The sequence below is a fragment of the Temnothorax nylanderi genome, unplaced genomic scaffold (assembly GCF_030848795.1).
Source record: "Temnothorax nylanderi isolate EJ_2023f unplaced genomic scaffold, tnyl_v1.0 TNYL_tig0862_pilon, whole genome shotgun sequence".
Classification (NCBI taxonomy): Eukaryota; Metazoa; Arthropoda; class Insecta; order Hymenoptera; family Formicidae; genus Temnothorax; species Temnothorax nylanderi.
This window is the reverse complement of record NW_027249924.1, coordinates 36,392-58,786: the sequence shown is the minus strand read 5'-3', so window position 1 is coordinate 58,786 and position 22,395 is coordinate 36,392. Positions and strand designations below refer to the sequence as shown.

General features: G+C 37.2%; 2 long non-coding RNA genes across 2 annotated transcripts; both read right to left on the bottom strand.

Moving 5' to 3' along the window:
• Window positions 1-454: 454 nt before the first annotated feature.
• LOC139785679 (uncharacterized) lies at window positions 455-1,160 on the bottom strand. Its single transcript, XR_011722048.1, has 2 exons — window positions 1,065-1,160; window positions 455-962 (listed from the first exon to the last, which is right to left on the bottom strand). It is a non-coding gene; the product is annotated as an uncharacterized lncRNA (long non-coding RNA).
• Window positions 1,161-5,308: 4,148 nt separating this feature from the next.
• LOC139785678 (uncharacterized) lies at window positions 5,309-21,991 on the bottom strand. The gene is made up of 3 exons (XR_011722047.1): window positions 21,855-21,991; window positions 13,291-13,598; window positions 5,309-5,397 (listed from the first exon to the last, which is right to left on the bottom strand). It is a non-coding gene; the product is annotated as an uncharacterized lncRNA (long non-coding RNA).
• Between the last annotated feature and the right edge of the window lie 404 nt (window positions 21,992-22,395).

The window sequence follows — 22,395 nt, the reverse complement described above, 5'->3', positions numbered from 1 at the left end:
TTTGTGATTGCAAGAGGTCTTGTGTTTGCTGACCACAGAATGATTACTGGGATGCTTTTTAATATCAGCACGATGTTCTTTGATTCTAGTCACCAAATTTCTTTTGGTCTGTCCGATGTAACATGCGTCACAATTAAGACAATCGATCTCGTATACGATTTCCATACGTTTAGCGCTTTCGAGCCTATCTTTGCCTCTACTAATAATACGATCGAGTTTTTTAGGAACCGTATAGACCACGTCGAATCCCTTGTTCCTCAGAGCCTTGCTAATACTCTTGCTACAATTCTTTATGTAAGGAATGGTGGAAATGTATAGAAATAAATTAGTAGATATACTTACTTTCACGCATATAGGTTAGATCATACTTCTGTCCGAAACGAACCGTCAATTCCCTCTCGCGCGTACTCTTTATCAGCGAAGCGAAGGAAACTTATTTTGAATTATTGATCACTTCTTTTCTTTTGAATATTATATTTGCTTAATTGCTTGGATGTGAAAACAAACTTCTGCTTATACCTTTCAGACCGATTGCATTGAGACCGCTTGCGGTTTTGATGTGATATATATTCAGATATTCTTTTGTTTTTCTAACATGTTGCTTCGCGCATACGCGACTAGTATGAACGCGCTTGTATAAAATAAGATACAATCGACACATTTTTTAAATTATTTCCCGTCGGGAAACATGTGATTATGCCACCATCAATATTTTCAAGCAACCACGCATACATCTAAAATAAAAGAACTCGAAAACATATATTGCACACCATAAGACTGAAGAATAGTCTGACAGCTGCCTTTACGAGAAGGTAGAGCACTTTCGGCTTGTTTGTGCTTTTTGGCTTTGGTATGGTCCACTAAGTCTGTTCGATGAGGCCTTAGGGTTGTGCGGCATAGTTTACAGTAAGCCTCAGGCTTTCCTTCGTTTATGAGAACCTCTGAGGTCCTTTGAAGCCAATCTAAATTACAAAAAGAGAAAGAGAGTACTTTAAAACTATTATAAATATATGCAATAAATTCATAGAAAAGTTTGGTATTGAGGTTAAGAAGATATCACTTACGAGAAAATATAGGTTCTTTCTCCCAGTCTTCATTATATTTCTTTGTATATTTTGAATACTTTCCCATTTCTATTCACAGGATGAAAAAACAGCATTCAAAGTTGTACGTACGAATCTTACGATTACCGTCTCTCCACATAGAAGCTGTGTTCTAAAATGCACTGTGTTTTACCCGTATTACACTAGCCGCTAACGATTGGTGACTGCGTCTCTTGACCAATGAGAAAGAAGCTGTTGGCGATTCGGGCATTTTTCATTGGTCAAGAGACGCAAACGCAGTAATTTTTCGACATGTAACGATTTTCGCTCAAATCGCGGATTTTTCTTTCCCATCCCGCCCATTTGGCGGATTTCCCCAAATCGAAATTTTGACCCGCCAACTGACCTCACGTTTCCGCCCATTCGGCGGAATTCCGCCCAATCTGGCAACACTGGCAATGATGTCTGGTTTTGAATATGAACATGAATCTCCTACAGGTAACAAATTGATTTTGAACGTTCTGGCGTCAGACATTTCGCTTCACAGTTTTTATAAATATAAATTAGAAATGATTCGGAGAAAAATGTTGCGCGAGAGACGCGAGAAAAATCACCTCAATGTGCGCCTTGAGCGCCTCCTTCGGTTATGGCATCTCTAAATTTTTTTACATCAGTAATGTCCGAAGCAACTATTTTGCTTAACCGTCACGGGGCGTAAATGTGAATCAGAGTTCTTAATTATTATGAAACTTTTCAGAATGGTGTCCGATTGGAATTATTCCCTTTTCCCTTAAAAAATATAACGGAAATCTAGGAAATAACTAAATTCTGATCGGAATCCATTTTGAATATAAAAGTTCCGTAATACGGACCCTGGGGTGTCCACTACTTTCGTGGACACAGTTGCGTCTTCAAGCGCTTTGGTATCTCGCGGTGTTTTAATTTTTTTTTGTTTGACTTAAGAAAATCCTCAAACAATAAGAAAGATCGCAAATCACATTTGATGCAAATCACTATTGATGCAAATCACAAAAATAATCTTAACTGCAACCAACAGAATATTGAAAAGTTAAATATTTAATTGTAATGTAATTGTATTTATATAGCATATACACATGTGTGTAAACTATTACAATCTCAGGAAAGTATTTATTTTAATTTAATTAATTAGCTCAATAGGAGTTATATGTAAAACTTGAAAGAGACGAAATTAAGATGAAATAATTTCACGCAAATTACACTAACTACAAGATGTTGACAATATATTATCAAAAAGTTGGACCAACCAACGTGGAGCAACTCTCTATTAACTATTAATCTGTTGATACCAAGTTGATACCAGTTTTGTCAAGTAATATTTAATACGGTATGCGCTTAATGATACAAAAAGTTGTAGCAAAAGCAAAATTTACAAAGCTTCAAAATATCAGGACACACAATAGATTAGTTGGGAAAATTATAATTACGATAAAATATACCCCTTTCCTAAATCCTAATAATTGAAAATAAGTTTCACAAATCGTGACATTAAGCGCGATACAATTCAAAGATTCTCAACTTTCATTTATGTATGTCACCTGGATAACTTTTACTTTCACTCGACTTAATTGAGTAAAACCAAGTCATAATAATGCTAGAAAAGTTGCACCCAACTTGAAAAAATTTCTCTAAGCAACAAACAACCTTCTCTATGTATCCAGTGTTGGTGGTGGCTTTTGATGGGCGGCGGGCCTCCGGCCGCCAGGCATTTCTTCTGGAACGTAATCGTCCGTCGATGACGACGACGACGAAGAGATTTTTACTATGGGTCTGCGATGGGCGGCGGGCCTCCGTCCGACCGGCCAATCGTCCGACGAAGACGACGACGACGACGCGGACAATTGGATAATGGGCTTGCGATGGGCGGGCTTTGGGGTGATTGGCCCCTCATCACTACTCGATACTTGGCCCGAAGTGCGATCGCGCTCCGTCCTTGGGTCGGGCGCAATCTCGTCCTTGTTTCTCGATGGCGTCGACGAATTCTCCACGTTCGATTGACGATTTATGTTGCACACGCACCAAGGACATCGTGCAATCTCACACACTGGAGAGCCTCCCTGGTTCAGATTTTCCCGTGGCTCCGTCATGTGAATTTGACAAGTTCCGTAATGTTATCTAACGTCAGACATTATTAGAACGATGAAATATAGACTACTGCTAGATTTGTTACGGCGGTCCCTTTCCCTGCGAGAAACATAAAACGTCCGTGGCATTGCGTAGGTGCCATAATACTCATAATCGCCATATGCGGCGAGGCATATTTTGGCATAAGACAAAAAATATATCTTGGTTGGAAACTCTGTTTTTAAAATAAAGATTTCTTTACCTTATCCTTTCTGGTTGATGCCTTTTTTCTGTTTTTAATTCGAGGGACGTCTTGTCCACTTTACTTGAAGTTTGATTGTAGTAGCTGTGATATATCTACATAGCATGGTAACAGAAACGCTGTCCTTCGAAAACAAGCGTTCAGCGAAGACGATCGCGGCCGTTGCCGACAGACGTTTCGAGTTACACGCGATAATGTCGTCTATAATCTTTAGAGCCAGCTTTTGTTTTGTCGTCGCGCTTTTCGGGAGAGGAGACTCTCCCGAGACCAGTCTCAGCCTTTCACCATTTAATAAAACTTATAAAACTAAAACGTATGTGTATTCTTCGAAATTACACCTTACATAGCTGTCTTTTTTCATGCTTAGACGGAGCGATTTCACGCCACTACCTGCTCGCTCGAGTTTCACTGAACAAAATCTGGTCGAAACTTTACTATTACTGTTACGAAAAAGTATGTGTCCGGGGCTTTACAACTTGTACGACGATCTGATCCGTTTGTTATATTTCATCTGCTTGTTTTTTCAATTGCTTATATTAGGCCAACTTAAGACCCGCGGGCCGGATCCGGTCTGTGACAACATTATGTTATATTTTTTAATATTAAAATTTGAGCAACAATGAAATACGTGCGCACAATTTTAGTGTCTATATCACAAAAAATATCAATATCAGTTGATAATAATGCGGGTTAAAACACGATAGAAGTCGTTGGATCATCATTAAATAATAAGATTTAGTGATGGTTCGTTAATAAAATGGGTGAAAATTTGATAGGCTTCCCAATTTGGCGAATCAGGATTTTTTTATTCAACATGATAAGTCGTATGAAAATCGTTGAAAGTCGTATGAAAATTGGTTGAATACTTACTCATCCCAGCTTTTATGTTTTGTAATTATATGTCTTATGCGGTCATCATCGACACAGTTGGATATTAAAATTGATTCACCACACAATTTGCATCTTTTTAACTGAGGCTGCAGTACATCATTCTCGAATAAATGGCTAATTTCTTCGATTGTCGGTAATTTTTCATGAGAATCCATTGTATATCAAAGGGCGCGTGTCTAGCTGCTTACTAAATAGTTCATACAGAAAGAAATTACCTCAACACGCGTTTGAAATACTGATCACAAAGGTCGAAAAGAAAAACACTATTTATTTACTAGAATGTATGTAAATATAAATATGTAATTTAAATTTGCCTAACTACCAGATCGTACCGTCCTATCTTTATTTATCCTATTACTAATTGGAAACTTTAAAATATTAAACAAATTTTAGAAAATTGTTTAGAAAAATTATATATATATATGAATTCTATTTATTGCATTTCCCCGTAGAGTTTACAAGGCGTTTTTATGAGGAACGTACCCAAACCTCTTACAAAACCCATTCCCCTAGACCTGGCCATTTGCGACCTCACAAACATTTTTTACCTTTCCTCCCCATAATCCTCTTCACCCCTCTTCTTCCTCCTCCGCTTTCTCCGAGACTCCGTCCCTCATCCTCCCTCCTTCCCTTCTCCGCTCTTCCCTACTTGGCCCACTCTCTCTTCTTATCCTTCCCTTCATCGTCGGAGCTCATTAGCAGCTTCTCCTCCATCCTACTTGCGATTTCTTCGTCCTCCGTTCTCCCTGTACTCCTACGCATTCTCCCTTCCTGTACCATCTTCTCCTCTCTCTCCTCTCTCTCTCTCTATCTCTCCTTTCCACCGACTTATCTTCCTGGATCTTTACCCCTATACTGCTTCCCGCTTTCCTCCTCGCCTCCAGCACTCTCCACTATTCCTCCTCATCTCCCAGCTTCACCAAGATAGTCATCCAGGCTCCTCTTTGTCCCACCACTAACACCTCTCTCACCGTCACCCTCACCTTTAACCCCTCCGCGAATAGTTCCTTTACTTTCTCCCAGTTTGATTCCTTGCCTCCCCATTTCTCCTTCTCAACCCTTAAAATTACGTTCCTTTTCCTTAGTTCCTCCTCGTTCCTGTTGCCCAATAAATTCAATAAAAATTACTGTTAGGCAACAATAAAGTTTATTGTATTAATAATATAATTTGCCCGATCAGCTGAATATATTTGTCTAAATGAGTTTTATTCGCTCAAGCGTTAATTTTATCCATCCAATTGATGAGCGATAAAAAAAAGAAATTCACAATTAAGTTTAAGAGCTCTCGTTACATTTCTATAAGCCGTTAAGATCCGCAAAGCATCCGTAACAACCGAATGTATTACGAATATTAACCGCGAATAACGCAGGAATATTTTTGCTTGTCTCTGTTGCACACGCTTATAAGAGTTTGATCTGTCGTGGATGTCGTGGATATTTGTCAATAAATTTTTTTTTTTATTCGTGCGTCCTCGCCTAAGGTCAAAATCCATATTAAGTTGGTAAATGCTCTAATTTTTTTATTACTTTCAACCAGTTCTTTTTCGAACTCATTAAGCCTTGAATTGAGCTGTTTGTTTGATTTCTTTAATTTTTTTTTTTTAATTCTTTGTTTGATTTTTTGAGCTGTTGAATCTGTTGTTGAAGTGGTTTCTCGTTTGATTTTTTTAAATTCTTTAATGGCATCGATCTCTCTAAATGAGCATAATGACCTCAATGATTTGGTCGAAAGCAATTTGGTCGAATTCTACTGGGAAAGTTTATCTTAAAAAAAAAAAAATGCTAATCGTTTCATTTCATTATAAAGTTTGCCGAAAGGGTTGTACGTTTTCGTTAACTTTCTGGATTTCGTACTCTGTGAGATGTACCAATTTACAAAACTTGTTGCCATTGGAAGATGCATTAGTGCAATTTATGACTTTACAGGGATTTCTACAGCATACGCGAGCCATGAAATCACGGCAAATCATTTTTGAAGCAAATATTTTTTACTCGATTTAAATAACACAAGCTTCTTCTTCTTCTTTTTCAGAGATTATAATTTATACCACACAAATGACACACAGCACTGCGCCACGGTATTGTTGCTCGCGTTCGGTTAATTAGTATATCGTACGCATCTCGTAGTCTCCGAGTTCGGTAGTGTTCCGTAGTTACGACTTCTTTGACTTGAGATCTCTACGAGTGTTCGCATCTCACATTCCGCCACGCCCATTCTGCTGGTGAACGTACGGTGTAGAGTTCTCATGACGAATTCCCCTTGTCCGTAAAAATTCGCCAAACTCCTTTGACAAGTACTCCCTGCCGTTGTCTGAGCGTAACACTTTTATCCTGTTGTTCTCAAGCAGCGTATGCTTTATTCTTTCTGTTCCTAAACTGTGCGATTAAATACACAGCAATAATAAAACCGTGTTGTGGCGGCTCTTTCTAAGGGAGGGGGGGGAGGAGATCCATAGACTTGCAAGTTGCGAGGAGAAGACGGATGAATTGATGAGGGGGATTATTTAAAAATGGGACAATATCTCTTGGAGATTGAGGAAAGGTTTCCTCAATGTATTTGAAATAAGAATCTTGCACATCTGTCTCGTCTGTTGGAAGATTTCTCTTCCTCTTTAGTGCCGGAGGCCTGCTCTCCGAAGGGTTTTCTTCTAGAATCCCCATATCCAGGAGATTCTCAACCGAATCAGAGGGAAGACTTGGTATTTCATTACTGACAGTGGATGTGCCGCCTCCTTGTTGTTACACTCCTTGTTGAGAGGGATGATTTTGAGCTTGACATCTTGTCGATTTGGATTGGTCGACGTAATTCCCGAGTGGATATATATAATCCGCAATTAAATATTACATGGTTAATATTTTGTTAATATCTTCCATTTCTTATGTGTTGTCAGACAAAGACAGAAGGGGTCCATATTGCAGCTTTCTTTTTCTATTTCTATCGCGAAAAGACAGCTTTTGCTTCCTTATAGAGGAAGCTTTGTTTTCGTAAAAAAAATTTTTTTTATTTGTTTTTCTGAATGTGTTCAGAATGTTCTAAAACGTCGAAAAATTGTAATTTTAAAAAATGTCTGTATGTATGTATGTGTGTGTGTATGTGTGTATGTGTGTATGTGCCAAATTTACCGAAATTTCTATAACTCCAGAACTAATCAACCAAATCTTAACGAATTGTATATGAAATAGGGGTAGAATTTTCCGGGGAGTGCTATAGAATGTATAGTTTTTCGTTATCTATTTTCTGGAAACCGATTTTTAAAATTTTTTTACCCGTAAGAATTAGAAAAATTAAAAAATCGGTTTCCAGAACATCGGTAACGAAAAAAATACACACTCTATAGCACTCGCCGGAAAATTCTACCCCTATTTTATATGGTTTTAATACAAATTCGGTCCAATAGTTTTTAAGTTAATAACGTTTTTTTTAATTTTTCTAATTCTTACGGGTGATGCACTCAAGTAGAAACTTTCTTAAAATTTTTAAGTATGTAAATTATAAATTTGCACATTGTTTCATAGTTTTTAAGTGTGCAAGTAGAAACCTTCGCTCACAAAGGTTCCTCTATGAGGAAGCCAAAACAAATAAATAAATACTACTAATTATGCATCGAATAAAATAAAAGCTTAAGAACTATAAGTAAACAATGTGCAGATTTCTACTTGCACACTTAAGAACTATGAGGAAGCAATGTGCAAGTTTCTACTTGCACCATTTCATCGTTTGTATACATATATATATATATATATATATATATATATATATATATATGATCGTACATCAAGAGATGGTTGCCGTTGGTGTCCTGTCGGTACTTGACGATGATCACCGGCACCACCAATATCAGCTATAAATAGAAAGAAATACTAGAATGTTCATGTTTTAAATTTTTTCATTAAAGTAGGATATATTAAATATATATAGACATATGTATTATGCATTATTTTCATTTTTTATAGCTGATATTGGTGGTGCCGGTGATCATCGTCAAGTACCGACAGGACACCAACGGCAACCATCTCTTGATGTACGATCATATATATATATATATGTATACAAACGATGAAATGGTGCAAGTAGAAACTTGCACATTGCTTCCTCATAGTTCTTAAGTGTGCAAGTAGAAATCTGCACATTGTTTACTTATAGTTCTTAAGCTTTTATTTTATTCGATGCATAATTAGTAGTATTTATTTATTTGTTTTGGCTTCCTCATAGAGGAACCTTTGTGAGCGAAGGTTTCTACTTGCACACTTAAAAACTATGAAACAATGTGCAAATTTATAATTTACATACTTAAAAATTTTAAGAAAGTTTCTACTTGAGTGCATCACCCGTAAGAATTAGAAAAATTAAAAAAAACGTTATTAACTTAAAAACTATTGGACTGAATTTGTATTAAAACCATATAAAATAGGGGTAGATTTTTCCGGCGAGTGCTATAGAGTGTGTATTTTTTTCGTTACCGATGTTCTGGAAACCGATTTTTTAATTTTTCTAATTCTTACGGGTAAAAAAATTTTAAAAATCGGTTTCCAGAAAATAGATAACGAAAAACTATACATTCTATAGCACTCCCCGGAAAATTCTACCCCTATTTCATATACAATTCGTTAAGATTTGGTTGATTAGTTCTGGAGTTATAGAAATTTCGGTAAATTTGGCACATACACACATACACACATACACACACACATACATACATACAGACATTTTTTAAAATTACAATTTTTCGACGTTTTAGAACATTCTGAACACATTCAGAAAAACAAATAAAAAAAATTTTTTTACGAAAACAAAGCTTCCTCTATGAGGAAGCAATATAAAAAATGAAAATAATGCATAATACATACGTCATACATACATATGTCTATATATATTTAATATATCCTACTTTAATGAAAAAATTTAAAACATGAACATTTTAGTATTTTTTTCTATTTCTATATCGCTTTTTTAGCTCGCTTGATGCGCACTCTATTCTTATATCTCTATGGTTAAGACCGAGATCAATTTGATGATCTCACCTCTTAACCGTGTTATGATCAAATCAACGACAAGCATTGCCGGTCAACTTACTCGTTGCCGCACAGCCTGTCGCCGTTCGGCTGCCTTGCCAAACGACTCGCATCGCTGATGTTTGATGGTAGAATATGCTGCAAATGTTTAAAATCAGAAGTAGGGCCCCCGAGTAAATAAATGATGAAACACTTGCGAATGCGGTCAGCATATCGCATCTAATGTCTGGTAGCATTGCACTCTAGCTTTCGTGCGTAGTTCCTGGTTAGGAATATCCTCGATGATATAGCTGATAATCTCCGTATCTGAGACGGGCACTCGATTTTTCCAAGCGTCACTTTTTCATGCAGGTAGCAGTAATCCGAAGATTTTACCTGCGTTCCAAATTTTTTTTTAGTTCGAGTTTTTTTTTTAAGTTTAATACAAAATTTAAGTTTAATACGAGCGTATATGAAGACAACGATCCGACTGTCCTGGAAGATTTCCACGAACTCACAAGGCTATACATATTATGTATTTAATGTCAACACATATAGACAAGTATCTATAATAACAAGACAGTTAGAGGTGAGATCATCAAATTGATCTCGGTCGTAACATCAAATATACTTTCTTGAAAGTTTGAAACTTCAGACGCACTCGTAACATCAAATTGATCTGGTCGTTGTCCATACATTCTTCTTCATTCTTCTTAGTTCTCGTAGGAGGTCATTGCAACTTAATTCGACGCAGTCAACCTTCGAGTAATATCATTTCAGCACCTTGTCAGACAATCTGCTGGATATAAATTTGTCTAACTTTCGCATCTTTTTCAGAAGGCTTTGAAGCATATCACTGTTATTGCAGTCCACTATTAAACTCGGGTCTGTGGGTTTGTTAAGCCCAAAGGATTGCGCGGTGAATCAATCCTCCCTGCGGGTCGAAATAACACGTCGAAATAAATGTCGTTTAACACATTATTAATTGTGAAATCATCGTCTCCACGACCTCCACGTTGTAACGATACGTATATAACCTAGCTCGCGAGTCGCGTTCTTTGCGTGGCGCGTGTTCTTCTTCCTCTAGGAAACTCCATCATTTTTATTATTTGCATTAGCTCAAATCTTTTTCTGTTTCTTGCACTTTTGTTGAATCTCTTGTAAAGAATGAAACTGCTGCTTTTCTGTAAGAGCTGCAAGTTGATTGGCTTAAACCGAAACTCGGACCGATTTCTAGTATCGTGTACACAAGGCTTAAGGCAGGATATTGTTCCTGTAGGCATTGTATCTCTTGTATCGATGACGATTGGGAGAATTTTAAAGCCTCTCGCTCCTAGAAGTATCTTTAGCATTATATATGATCATATAGAGACAAAATTCATATATAATCCATATATATTTATATATAATAATCTTTTTTTCCCGGGAATATCGTTGAAAGATTCTATAGAAGTAATTGGAAGTAGACGACTGAATTTATTTATATTTATATTGTTATTTGATGCCAGTAAAGCATCTATTCCTCTTTTAATTTCTTGCTGATTTTGTTTTAATTTGGCTATTTCAAATTTCACTTCTTCGGTCATTGTAAAAATCTTAGTTAGAATTCCTTCAGATTCAGGAAAAGGTGGAACAACGGGATGTAGGAATATTTTCTGAGTCCGTAGTTTTCTTCTGAGTTCGGTTTTTTGGCTGTGTGAGTTCTTTTTGTGTGGTTTCTTCATCAGAAGATGAAGATGCATCATCATCAATATTATGAAATCGAGAAGGTGTTTTTCTCTGTCGTTTCGAAGAAAAAGATGTCTCCGAATTCGATTCACTGCTTAATTGAGATGTATCCTCTGCCTTTTGAGCTTTTTTTCAGCATTAGCGAGAGTGTTTGCTTGTCCCAAAACTCTTATCTTAACAGAAGACCAATCGGCAGCAGGTTTAATACGACTATATATACATATATATATATATATATATATATATATAAAATCATAGAATGACCCTCGGGAATTACAATAATAGAGAAAAAGGGGCTATTAGGGTCGAACGCGGTTCTTCGTGCGTGGAATCAGTTTATTCGTCTTCTTGGAGTACATTGAAAATAAACGTTTCGGCTCATTTTTGAGCCATCCTCAGCATTAACAAGCGATTTGCCGTACGTTCCCCTTGTCAACTGGCGAGCTTACAGACTCGAATTAACGTGGACCAAATGATCCTTATCTGTAATTTTTATAAAAAAGTTAGATGCAATAAGAGCGAAAAAGCTTTATAGACTCACCAAAAGGTCGAGGTGAACGTGGGGCATGAAGCCGTATACAATAAAAGTAGCGAAAGGACTTATCCGTCCCGTCCACACGTTACGCAGCAATGAAATGACAAAAATTTGAAAAGAAGGAGCGTGTCACAAGTCACGCCATCGATAACGTTTAGCATAGATAGTTGTGTCAATAAGATAATGGATTGTTATGATATCTGGTCTAAGTACCAATGACAACGCCAGAACTCGACACGTCACCGAGTTTAGTTAGCCAGTGAGAAGCGTTCATGGGCATAGTTTACAATTTATTTAAAACGGCTATATATGCATGGTGTAAAAATTCGGTGTTATCCTGCAAATTAATACTATTTCTCTGTAATTTTATATGAGTCATTTCAGAGACTAATCTTCTGGATAAATATCTTTTTTTATCAAGAATTTCCACGTTCTCCCAATCAAATTCGTGATCCAAATTTAATCTGTGTTCCGTGATGACAGATTGTGTCGTGGTATTTCTGTGAATGTGGTTACGATGCTCTGAAATTCGCGTTTTTAATTGCCTTTTCGTCTGGCCTTAGTCTATAAAGCTTTTTCGCTCTTATTGCATCTAACTTTTTTATAAAAATTACAGATAAGGATCATTTGGTTCACGTTAATTCGAGTCTGTAAGCTCGCCAGTTGACAAGGGAAACGTACGGCAAATCGCTTGTTAATGCTGAGGATGGCTCAAAAATGAGCCGAAACGTTTATTTTCAATGTACTCCAAGAAGACGAATAAACTGATTCCACGCACGAAGAACCGCGTTCGACCCTAATAGCCCCTTTTTCTCTATTATATATATATATATATATATAATATTATATATATATAAAGGAAGATGTCCTGACTGACTGACTCACTCACTCACTCACTCACTCACTCACTCATCAACGCCCAGCCCAAACCCCTGAATCGAATTTTCACCAAACGTATATGAAATAGGGGTAGAATTTTCCGGGGAGTGCCACTATGTGTATAGTTTTTCGTTACCGATTTTCTGGAAACCGGTTTTTTTAATTTTTCTAATTTTTCGAGAAATAATTGACCGAATCTCAAACCTCTGAACCGAATTTTTACCAAAAGTATATGAAATAGGGGTAGAATTTTTCGGAGAGTGCCACTATGTGTATAGTTTTTTGTTATCGATTTTCTGGAAACCGGTTTTTCTAATTTTTCTAATTTTTCTAATTTTTCGGGAAATAATTGACCGAATCTCAAAGAAATATAGATTAAACAGGGGTAGAATTTTCCGGGGAGTGCTATAAAGTGTATAATTTTTCGTTACCGATCTTTTTGGAAGCCGGTACCGAAATTTTTTCAATTTTTCGGGAATTAATTGACCGAATCTTAAAGAATTGTATATTCATGCACTTCGCGTAAACGGGATTTTATAGTAACTTGCGATAATTTACTCCGCGTAAACGAGTGATATATCGTAAATTACTACAGAAGTAACGCTCGCGTAAACGTAGTATATGTGTTATATTACCTATGTTTAAACCGATAAAATACGTATGATAAACACCACGATAATATGGTGAATATGATTAAAAATAGGATCTGTTGCCATGTTTTCAGCTTTTTAAAAATATCCAATAATCCATCTATTAAAATTTTAGAAATACTATATATTATATATAATTTGAGTAAAATACTATATATTATATTTAAATTTTGAGGTATAAATGATAATTGAAAATAGTACTTATACCTTTGAAAAACGTGAAAGTGGTCAATAACGCTAGCTTCTTCATTTTTAATTTCTTCTTCAACGCCGCGGATCCAACCAGGCCTGAGTCACTTAGCGAAATGATTTCGAATGTTAAGGCTCCTGGCTCGAGGCTCGAGGACGTTAAGGGTCGGCAGGAGACACGGTGGAGACCTCTGTCGGGTTGGGTTAGCTGCTGGAGAATATTCTGATACATGTAGGAAATGATGATTCTGAGCAGTTAACGAAGCCACAAGGATGGCCAAATATCTTTCCTCTACCTGATGTTGAAGCCTTCTTGAAGTTTGAGTCTTTCCTCGAGAAAAAAATAAATTTTTCTTTTACTGTATTTAAAAAAAATTTTTTTTTGGTTATTGTTTTATTTATTTTCTATGGTCTGTATCTATTATTGAACATGTTCATACATTGCAGGTAAAATATCTTTCAATAAAGTGCTACACCTTAATCATTAACAATTATGTACAGCTCTTGCTTAGCACACAAATTTTTTAGCATTAAAATTTTATTTCAGTTTTTCAGTTTTTTATATGAATTAATTTTATACAAATTGAATTTTAAGGTATAGCTTTGTCGGCACTTTTGTCGCTGTCGCTATCGCTATCGCTATCGCCTATTGTGCAAAGGGCTTAAGTTACACGACGGTAGCGATCGACTACGAGCGCGAGCGAACGGGAAACGATGGTCCCCGCATCGACTTCGTCGTACGTGCCCCTTTCGTGTGCGTATTCCACAAACGTTTTACACATTCGTACGGACCAAGCGAAACGCGTTTGCACGTCCGTACGTATCGTTCGTGTCGCTCGGCTCGCCGAGCGCACCGCACCTCTTATAGCACCCAACATCCGGTCTCTCATCTCTCTCTCTTCCCCCTCCCTCTCTCCTACTCATCCTCTTTCTCTCATATATTGCCGCATCTGAATATACATCTGCAGTCTCTATTCGCTCGGCACTCGCACTATTCGCCTGCATTTGTTTCCATTTGGAGATCCGCCTCTATTTTCTCGATACACCGGTGTATCGATATGTATATATATATATATATATATATACATTTTTTCTAGATGATACAACAGTATAATGCCTCGTTCGAAAGGCACATATTCAATAGCAATATGAGGCGATAAATTCGCCGATAATTATTTTGGTAATAGGCATTTTAGCGAGCCCATGGATTTTTTAATCTTAATATTTAATCTATTCAAAATAACTCTTTCCATAACCTTACTTATATATATATAAGGATCGCGAGATTAAAATTTTAATACATATTAAAATTTTAAAAGGTTTTATTAAATTGTTTCTTAAAAAAAAATTCCCCAAAATTACCTTATTTTCAGCGTGTGTTACATCAGGTTCTCCTTTTAATATCAGTTACTTAGAAGACATTGACTATCAAAACTAGAAAGTTATTTTATCTGTAACTTGTGTAGGGAAAATAAATAAATGATGGAGACGGACATTTCAATGGGAAGGATACAAATAAAGTATGTACCAGAAGTTTTGCATATATCAAATAGGAAATAATTCACACTAACTAATTATGCACATTACTTATTTGTTGTCACACAGAAAAGTAAAATCCAATCTGAACAAACATGTTCGAAGAGCATGATTGCATCCAAGAAGAAAGCACATGTCTTGGCGGAATCAGTAATATAAGACTTACTAAAACTTTTAAATCTCGAGGCTTAAAATTTGTTTTTACTTGTTTTCACTATTTATTCGCATCAGATATTTGTTTGCGTAAATCCATTTTATTCCAAATTGCATACTGTTAACTTAGAAATAAATATTTAAGGGTGGGTAAGTACTTGTCAAAACTGAAAACTAGACACTGGACTATCACATTTCAGTCGCACTAGAATGAAAACTGCGAATACAAATTTCGACAAGTGCGTTTAATATTATTCTTACTTTTTGGTATGCAGTTTCTAATTAAATGGAACGACAATAACATACACGAGTCATTGCTCTATCCGATAAATAAGAAATCTCGCTTAGACTTTTGGGGGTTATGGAAAGTTGGTGGAGGAAACGTGAAGATGTCTATAATCACTGTACCGGGATAATTTCCTTCATCTAATTTTGTATCAACAAAAAAAAAGAGCAAGTTCAACAAAGAAAGGGCCAAGTGTCAATGTCAAAAATGCGGTCCCTTGCTTGACCGCAAAGATTGATGTAAGCATTACATGTATACATTCTATACGTATATTCCAATATAGTAATAATTAAACAAGAAATTTCAAACCGATACGTGATAAATACAATTAAATACGATATATCATATTCGGTTAAGTTGGATCTTTAGTGCTAATGTTTCTAGTGTAATTTTACATACATCTTCAAGTTTAAGCAAAATAGTGATAATTTTTTAAATAATTTAAAAGAAACCTCCTGTCTTTTTATGTACAGATAAAGAAAACTAAAACTATCGTGTATATATATATATATATATTATGACGACAACGACGATGTCCCTTCGGTCTCGCCGGCCGAAAAGGAGCGTGCCGTCGCTTTTCCTTATCTCAGGCCTAATCTCCAGTTTCCCGAAATCTCTGTAGCAAGACGGTAGCTCGACCAGACAATTTTTAATGCGATAATGGGCGCCAGGTGCGAATACGCGCACCACGTTACTCTACTTCCGACTCTAATACTCAAACGCAACTAATGCAGAATAATTATTACTTTTTTGATATGTAAGAAAAATGGCGAATATTCTGCCAAGGAAAGTAAAAAAAATTGCAAACGTAAGTAAAATAATATATTTCAATGTTTTACAAAGAAAGAAACCTGTGCGTGTTTGTGTGTTTATATGTGAGTTTAAAGAAATATCTTTTTAAAATAATATATTTTAATGTTTTACAAACATTAAGAGAAATATTTTCTTTTCCTGTAAAAGTGTTGGGGTTGATGCTGTTAGTGGAGTTTTATTTTTGTTTAAATCGTTATATATTTCCCAATTTCCCGTTACTCGACGGCAGTGAGCGATGAAGTGCCCAATGCCATCCTTACTAGTGCCACCAATATATTCTATTGCTGCCACTAATTTATATGTGTAATTGCAAAATTGTATATTTAGTGGTATTTCTGAAATAGTAAACATGCCGGACCAATCGTTATATCCATGCCTGCCAGCAAGGACGCTGCATTGCAGACTTTCAATGTCTATAAAGAGATGTGGCCCTGTTATGAATTTTGTAATTAAATTTTCTTCACATTTTTTACATTTTTTATTTGTTTCTTGGTGTGGTGTATGTAGAGTCATGATCGTAGCGCATGGCAAGGGCATGTCTGCGTACATGCGTGTGCCGAGCGAGACGTCGTGAGCGGGGCCTCACTCAGGCGAATACCGGCGTAGCGAACACATGTAGTGAAACATCGGAGTAAACTCGATTATTCGCAGAGGTGTACGTTTAGTTATTCCCTACCCAGACATCACACTTGGATTTTTTTATCAACAGCTATTTGCAAACCGCGCATATTGTTTTCATATATCGGTTTAAGGTCTATGTCTAATACCTTGAAATTTTTGTGGTCCATCCATTTACACGCTGAGCATTCTTGAGACACGTTATACGAGAATAAATTTTCTATTAAAAGTTTGTCTATTATTAGACCTGTGTTACAATAACAATTCATCGTCCCATTTGTTGCTTGAAAAATTTTATTTAATATTAAGGCTCTTTTCTGGTACACTTTCCCTGGCGGAAAAATTTCTATGAATAACTACAAAATTTGACTAAAAATAGAAATTTGTACATTTCTGTTGAAATATTTAATTTTTTGTAGAAATAATTATTTTTTTGTAGAAATATCTACGAAATAGTACCATAAATTACAATGTTCTCAAATCAAGAAATGATTGCAAGTAGTATTTCATGAAAAACTATAATTTAATAAAAAATAGTACAGAGATCTACAAATTTTAAAAATTTAAGAAGAAACAAAATCTTAAAAAATTAAAACATCTGTTTACTTGTAGAATACTACAATTATTTATAAATGACTATAGAAATCTACCACAATTTACGTATCGTAAAACTGTGCAACTTAGAATCCAATTCAGTTTTTAGTTTCTCATAAAATACTACAATTTTGTACGAATAGTAACAAATACCGATTTGTTTGTACAGCTCAAAAATGTATTACAATTATGGCTAATTAAAATTTGTACTTTTTAGTTAAATGTTACAAGTTTTTACACAAATCTTCCAAAATTTATGTATTATTAATAACTCCTTAATTTGCAGAAATTAAAATACTTATGTTTTTATTTTCGTATAGTTTGCTGTAAGACCCAATAGAAAAATACACAAATGTACAATTTTTTACCTTATTAAATTTCTGACTCGTGAATGATTGTAATTTCGCATATAATACTACAAGGTCCTATAAAAAACAACAAAATTCTTAGCCTTTTACGAATCGTGAATCCATGAAAATCTACATGTATTCGCTTTTTTAGATTTTTATAAGATACTACAATTTTCCACGGAAAGGTTGAAAGTTTGGTTGAAGGTCTGTTAATTTCCATGTAAACTTGTAGTATCTTATAAACATCTACAAAAAGCAAATTTATGTAGATTTTCATGAATTCACGAGTTGTAAAAGGCTTAAGGATTTTGTCGTTTTCTGTAGGATCTTGTAGTATTGTATGCAAAATTACAACCATTCACGAATCAGAAATATATATAGGTAAAAAATTGTACATTTATGTATTTTTCTATTGGACTTTCAACAGACTACACAAAAATAAAAACATAAGTATTTTGACTTCTGCGAATTAAGAAGTTATTAATATAATAGATGAATTTTGGACGATTTGTGTAAAAACTTGTAACATTTAACTAAAAATTACAAATTTTAATTAGCCATAATTGTAATAGATTTTTGAGCTGTACAAACAAATCGGTATTTGTTACTATTCGTACAAAATTGTAGTATTTTATGAGAAACTAAAAACTGGATTAGATTCTAATTTGCATAGTTTTACGATATGTAAATTGTGGTAGATTTCTATAGTCATTTATAAATAATTGTAGTATTCTACAAGTAAGCAGATGTTTTAATTTTTTAAGATTTTATTGATTCTCAAATTTTTAATAGTAGTAGTTTGACATAGTTTTGTCCCGTAATTTATAGATCAAGTTGTAGCAATATAACTCTAAAAATTTTGTATAAAATTAAGAGACTATGGCCGTTATTCATAGTCGGATCTTATTTCAAGACCGTCTTAAGTTATATCTTAAGACGCTAATACGGCTATGCGATTGGTTCATGACATTTTAAAATTGAACATGACTATCTGCATACTATATGGTGATAGTCTCTTAATTTTAGACAAAATTTTTAGAGTTTTGAACACAAGTAACTTAGAAAGAAGCAACTTTCCAAGTCAAGAAGCCAAAACAATTTGATTGAAATCGGCTGATTTTTTATGTCAAGTTCGATGTCGATAAGTCATCGATTCGATATCGAATCGATGACCGACATCAATTTTGTAAGAAATATATATATAATAAACCGACTTTATTAAGAACTAACACCTTCCGTACGTCTGCTAACAATAAGTGTAACATATATAGACAATACGAAACGTCTTCATCAATCAATGTTGTAGCACAGTGCGGAAGGTGACTGACTCAAGAGCCAGGGGTTTCAGGTTCAAATCCAGCGGTGGTAAACAAATTTTCTAAGTACAATATAAATTTATTTAATTAAGCTTGCACGTAATCAAGATTTTCAGCAATAAAATAATGTTCAACGAGAGAAGTAAATTTTATTTTTTATTTTGTTTGTAGTATATCCAAAAAGTTGTAGTTATTCATAAAAAATTTGTAAAATTATTTCCACCAGGGTAGTATTTCCTTGTAGTCTACTGTACTCAAATAGACATAGAAATGTGTAGAATATCAGTATTAGTTGTAGTTTGACGTAGTTTCACCGAAAAATTTATAGATCAAGATCCAATAAAAAAATACATAAATTTACAAAAGTGTTCCAATTCTAGCATTTTTATGTAGAATTCTGTAACATTTCTTAAATTTATGTAGATTTTAATAGATTCTGGCAATTATATTTTATAGTTTTTTGTAGCACACTTTTATTTTTTTTTAAATTTTGTAGAAATATTTCCGCCAGGGTTGTGTGATGTACCACATGTAGATACCATTTTAATAAAATCTGACATATAATTTGAAGTGTAATTGATATATTTATGATATATGACCCAGTCGCTATAACCTATCAGTAAAGATTGCACAATACTGTCAAATGCACATGTATTTTTTATCTTTATTTTTTGCCCCGAAATAATTTGTGAGCATAAGATATTGCCATTCTGTAATAACGGGATTTTTTATGTTAACTGGGGAGGTTTATTATGGATACTTTCTGAATTATGTGCTATCGATGTAGCCATACTATCATGAACTTCATCATAACATTTATGAACTTCATCATGTTGAGACATATCAACTTTATTTTCATTTGAGTTTACTTCATTCCAGTTTATTGTCGCATTCGAAAATTCGTCGGTTTTATTGGACATAATTGTATCAGCGTTTAAGATTTTCATAGTACCCACAAGTGACCTAATGTGCGATATTAAAAATTTATCTGCGCGTATATTTTTGGTGCCTCCAAAAACTAAATTTTTGAGCTCGTTAAAATATTCTTCGCTTCTAGCTGACGATGCAATGCTTATTCCATTGGACGCCATTACCGCTGTCCATAACGGAAACTCTTTACAGATTCGGAGTAAGTTATATGACGACGACGACGATGTCCCTTCGGTCTCGCCGGCCGAAAAGGAGCGCGCCGTCGCTTTTCCTGATCTCAGGCTTAATCTCCAGTTTCCCGAAATCTCGGTAGCAAGATGGTAGCTCGACTAGACAATTTTCTCCAATACGATAATGGGCGCCAGGTGCGAATACGCGCACCACGTTACTCTAATTCCGACACTAATACTCAAACGCGAAATATCTCAGGCGTGAATTCTACAGGCGAGATCGCGGGTGGATCTCGATTGGAGGGAGGAGAGGGAGCGCAGCACAATCGACACACATAAAATAAAGCAAATTAAAGAACAATGGTAACGAGTATATTTGAGAAAAGAGAAGAAAACAGGATAATGATCTTCCGCAAAGGACCGACGACGGTCACAGCGCGTCCCGCCACGCTTCGCGAGATCGGCTACGTATCTCGTTACAACTCAGTAATGACTGAGCGCGAGTTAAGCCCCTTGCACAATGCCAGGCAACAGGCAATTGAGGCAATAGGAACAGGGAATAGAAATCAGAAATCATGTATAAATGCAGAATAAACAGTGACACAGGCAATAGACACAGAGTTTTCGTCACGTTGGAAATTCTGTGCCTATTGCCTGTTGCCAACCAATCATAGCATGCGAATTTGTTAGGTTGTAATTAACGATTTTTTGGTTATTTCCTGTTCCTATTGCCTGTTGCCTGGCATTGTGCAAGGGGCTTTAACTCTAGCGCGGAACAAGATTCTAACGCGGGACGATACGTTCACGCGGGATGTGCCTTACGCAAAACGATGCTCTAACGCGACACAATACCCTGCTCCAACTGATTTTAACGCGACACGATACTTTACGCGAGACGGCACATTGACACGAGAATGATACGCCCCTACGAGCGATACATTTTACGCACGAGAACGATACGTGAACATTACGTAGATGAGTTCGCGGCATCGACGCACACTTACTTACAACGAACGCCACGACACACGACACGATAATTTCCCCCAAAAAATGACCGCGAATCCCTTCGGATTACGCGAGTCCCAGATTGACCCCGCGATTGACCTCGGCCTGCCTCGGCCTTCACGCACGAAGCCTCGCGAGGTCCGCAATACGACACAGCGATGCCCCGCACGCCACGACGCGATCACGCGTAGGCTACGCTACGGCCCCGCGATGATACGGTGCCCGGTCGTGCGAAGAGCACCCCGCCTAAAACGGCTCGATTACGCCCGGCGCATCTTTCCGTTCACGAAACTCCACCGAATTCCCACAACGATCTCTCGAAATCACACGGCACATCAAACGCTCCCGTTCTCACAACGACATCACGAATCACACGGAAACTAAACGCATTCGACGGAAATCGGACGACTCAAATTACGCGGAAATCATACAAATTACGAGACGCTGACTGTCGGCGGCCGCACTTCCGAATCCCCGAGACGGGCAGCACAACTCTCGTTTTCTCGGCCGGGCCCTCCCGCGGTATTTCTCTCGATTTTCTAATAGCGATAACACATTCTCGCGGCACAACGCGACTCCCGGGAGGGCCTCGGTATCGCGGCGATCTTACTGTTGGATGCGTGAGCAGTGGCCTTAAGTGCTCTTCACACTACGTATTACGGACGCGTATCGGATTGAGATTGCGGATCGCGGATCGTAATCTAGCCAATCGCAGACGAGCAGCTCATCTGTGATTGGCTGATATCCGATCCGCGATCCGTAATCCCAATCCGATCCGCGTCCGCGATACGTAGTGTGACACGGGCATTACAGCGGTTCTCTTGATTGCCGGCAGCTTCTCGTCGCGAACACCGGGGCTGGATGTTATCTCACTCGCGGCTCACCCGACAGTAATTCTCTCTGGTCCGGCGGGACCACGCTGGGCCCGCGCGCCTGCGCGCCGGGGTTGCACCACTGCCGATCGTGCGATCGCCGCGCCCGACTTCCGGCGCCCTGCACGATCGCCGCCTCGCGCGCTCGCCGCGCTCGACTCCTGCTGCGCCCTATGCGATTGCTGCGCCCGCCCGGGCGCCTCTCGCATGCGCCTCCACCTACCGGCGGGTGTTTCAAATTCACATCGAGTCCGGCTGTCCAGGCCGCGACTCGGGGACCGGTCCCTCAACGGCCAGGCTGGACAGGCCGTGGCCTGCCGACCGGTGGCGGAACTCCGGTAGTGGTTTTATCGCGGGACGGGGACCTTCGTCGGGGCGTCCCCCTCCTCGGTTCCTCCGTGTCCCGGGCCGTCATTCGTCGTTGCGGGCTACGCGTTCTCCATGCCAGGTGCTCGGCTGTCCCGGCTATGGGCCCCAGCG